Source organism: Primulina tabacum, chromosome 12 (genome assembly GCF_025594145.1).
Source record: "Primulina tabacum isolate GXHZ01 chromosome 12, ASM2559414v2, whole genome shotgun sequence".
Classification (NCBI taxonomy): domain Eukaryota; kingdom Viridiplantae; phylum Streptophyta; class Magnoliopsida; order Lamiales; family Gesneriaceae; genus Primulina; species Primulina tabacum.
In genome coordinates, this window is record NC_134561.1 from 2,862,130 (window position 1) to 2,866,470 (window position 4,341).

The window sequence follows — 4,341 nt, forward strand, 5'->3', positions numbered from 1 at the left end:
CCGAGACATATGGTCTCGCGCATATGCGCCGAGTGATGTCGCGCATATGCGCGAGACGTGTTGCTTTAAGGGATGAGCCACCTAGTCGAAATCATGCAATATATATAACCTTCTTGCCCAAATCTTCAGAAAAAAAAAAAAGAGGAAAACGGAAGGCTCGCGGGAAAACGTGATTCTTGATTTTAGATTTTGATTTGCGATAAATCCGTCCGTTAGATTTTGAATCCGACTTCGGTATTGTATTCCTATCGACGCAGGCTACAACTGGACGTAAGTTTTATGGAGTTTCGGTATCATTTGAAAATATGATGTTATAGGAATTTGATATGATTCATATATGATGTTCTTGACATGTTAGACATCGTAGAATCAAAGTCAGATTGAAAAACAGACTGATTATGGAATTGTTATGATTTTCTGATTATATTGATTTGAAATCGGACAGATTTGGATTATGAATGAATTACAGATTGTATCGGATATGAGTTATGATTTTTAATTGATGTCTGTTGATTTGGTATTGACGGGGATACTAAAATTATGTCGTTATGCCGTTGATTTGACTTAAATCCAGATTAAACAGATTCAGTGTTGAATTGAGAATGGAATATTGATATTATAATTCTCGATATATCGTTTCAGATTTACAGAGACAGTCTTGAGTTCAGAACTGATATTGCTTCAGACCAAGACTACAGACGAAAGGTATAAGTCAATGTGGTACCGGGAAATCGACTCGAGTATAGTATGATATACTTGAGTTTCCCTAAATCACATACTTCTTATTACTATGTTCATTGATTTGACTTGATATGCTTGTTCTATTAATGTATAGAAAGCAGGTATTAGTCGAGTGATCTTGTGACAGAAGTGCCTGATAGTAGTGGGATCGCCACGGGCACATTGCACGATGTCACAAGATAGTAAATTGGCGAAAGTGCCAAAGTCTATCAGGTACAGGTCACCGGACGATTGGCAATCGATGTGGATAGAATTGGAGTTTCTTCTATTACTGGTGATCGACACTATATCGATGTGGATAGAATTGGAGTTTCTTCTATTACTGGTGATCGATACCATATCGATGTGGATAGAATTGGAGTTTCTGCTATTACTGTTGATCGATATGGAATGCCAACGTCTGGAAACCGGGATCCCTAGACTAGGATTGAGTCTAGTCTGAAACGTGGAGTCACGAGTCTGATTGACGATTTTATATTGATTATGTTTCTGATTTTGTTACATGTTACTGATATTTGTTACATGTTTTACATGCTTTTACATTGTTGATATAACTGCATGTTTCGTTGATTTATACTAGGATTTATTTCTCACCGGAGTTATCCGGCTATTGTCGTGTTTGTATGTGTGCCTGACAACAGGTGGGACAAGTTCAGGATCGAGGAGATGAAGATAGATCGTGATTAGAGTGGAGACTACGGACTTGGATTAGAGATGGGGTTTGGACACTTGACATTTAGTTGTTAAACCTTAGTTGAATGATTGTATATATAGTACCAGACTTGTACTTTTAATATACTGAGATGTATATTTGCATGTATCCCATTACGTTCCGCAATTTAAAAAAAAAATTAGACCCTGTTTATTATAATTGATTAAATTGTCCTAATGATGATTAAGAATATGATAAGAGTACGGTCCCCACAAGTAACCTATAGGGGACTAGTATTAGTTTATCCATGAGGAAAAATAATAATTATTTCAGTGCTCATACAATTGTTTTTAGTTTTAAATTTTTGGCACTGAATAATTATGAATTAAATGATACAAATACATATTCTGACTAATCCAGATACATGATTTCTGGTTTTACCCTTTGGGAAATTACATATAGGGGACTTGATAGCAATAAAGCCACGAGGAACATAATCTAGTTTAGTAAACTTGATGTTTGATATAAATTCTGATGGATGTTTATTATTTAGTTTACTGTTTATTAAAAATATTTATGCTTACTATTAAAAAAAATTAATACTGAAAATTGTAATTTTTTTCTCCGAACTTGCCGAGTGATGACCAATTTAACTTAATGCATAAAACTTGTTAATAAAAAATTAGTATTTTTTTTTAGTATAAATGTTAATATATTTAACATGAAATAAAGTTAAATAATATTACATAAATTTAAATAATCTTTTTTGGGATTTTCTTTAATCATAATCCTATGTATAATTAATCTCTTTTTCTTCTTCACCCCTGTGGGACCCGGACGCTAATCCAATTCTTAATCATCTTTAGGATCAATTTACTAATCAAGTAATTTGGGTCATAAAAAAAATTCTTTAAATACGGAACGTAATGGAATGAACTAATATACATATTCGTATAAAATAAAGTACAAGTCCTGTACAGTCTACATTCAATAAAAACTAAGGTTTAACAACTAATTATCAAGTGTTCAAATCCTATCTTTAATCCAAGTCCGTAGTCTCCACTCTAATCATGATCTCTCTCTCTTCTTGTCTTGGCCCTGATCCTGTCTCACCTGTTGTCATGCACACATACAAACAAGACAACAGCCGGATAACTCCGGTGAGAATTATATTCCCAGTATAAATCATGTATACATGCATTTCATATAAACAATACAAAGGCATGAAATAAACATTCATAACATGTATCAAAATCAGAAACATGAATCAATATAAACTCTGAATATAACATGTATCAAATCCGACACATGAATCAACACAAACTCCGAATCACACTCAGTGACTCCTGGACTCTGACTCGACTCATCCTAATCTAGGGATCCCGATCGGAATAAGAACATACCCCCACCTACACTCCCGATCGGGGTGGTGGCATGTTCTTATTCACGGACTTTGGCTCTTTCCATATCGAATACCAGTAATAGAAGAAACTCCAATTCTATCCACTCCGATATAGCCAATCGTCCGGCATCTTGGTGAATCAGCCACAGACTGGGCCTATCGACCCTGGCGTCCATATCGAACATCAGTAATAGAAGAAACTTCAATTCTATCCACTTCGATATAGCCAAACCTCGGTGACAATGTGTAATGGGCCAGTGACGATTCCATCACAATCAGGCACCTCTGTCACGAGATCAAATGTGTATGACTAGGCACATCTGCCTATGACTCAACACATACATTGTATATAAATCCATAGACCAAAGATATCAATCATATTCAATTGCAAATAACAATGCAATAACATAAAGTATAAGATTTTGGGAAAATCAAGTCGAATCCAACTCGAGTTGTGCAATCCCGCATCAACATCAATTTATACCTTTTGTTCTGTTGCTCTGACTCTGTCGAAGTCTCGAACCCACTGCCTGTCAATATCAATCTGGAAATAACATATCAATATAGTGTATCAAGGTATAACTCAAATCAAAACCTGTTTTGATCGATACTCAACTCAAATGGATAGAGGCAACTCAATAACATATCAATATACTATATCAATGTCACGATCGAACTGATACAATCATAATCAATACTGAATCTGATCGATACCAATCTACTGATGTTTCAACGGCATAGTAATACAGTCTCGATAATCCCGTCAATTTCAATATCACAGATAAAATATCACGAGACAGAATCGATATCGATACAACTCATAATTCCAGCAATAACAGATCATAATCTCAAATCTGTACAATCTCAGTCATCTCATTTCAGAAAATCATAACAATTACATAAACAATGTGTTCTTCGATCTTACTTCAATTATATACTGATCAGTATATCCAGAACACATAATATCAGTCAAATCACAATTCCCCCAATATCATAATTTCAAACGATATCAGCATTCAATAAAACTTACGTCCCGTTGTAGCTGTCGTCGCTAGGAACTCGGTACTGAAGTCGGATTGAAGTTCGGACGGACGGATCTTATATAATCCCAAATCTACGATATCAAAAGGCGTAAGGATTTTTCTCTCTATTCCTCCGTACTTTCTTCTTATCAATTCTGAAGGAATTTAAAGGTATACATATGTATATATACTTACATATATACACATGGCATGATGAAGAAACGTGGCCCATTTCTTAAGCATGCACGTCTGTGAGACCCTGAAAATAAAATAGCATTGATGACATTTTTGTAAATAAGTTGAAAAATATTCAATTTATTTTGATGGCATTTTGGTAAATAAGTTGAAAAATAATGAATTAATTTTTAAGAATAAAATATGACATATCTTGGTCATATGAAGTCCAAATGATTTGAGATTTGGATATAACGTAGAAAACTCAAAGATATAGAAGTTTCATGTTTTGAGTTTTTGAAAATTTGATCTTTTGACTCATTCACAGTGAGAGGTGAGAGAATAGGATT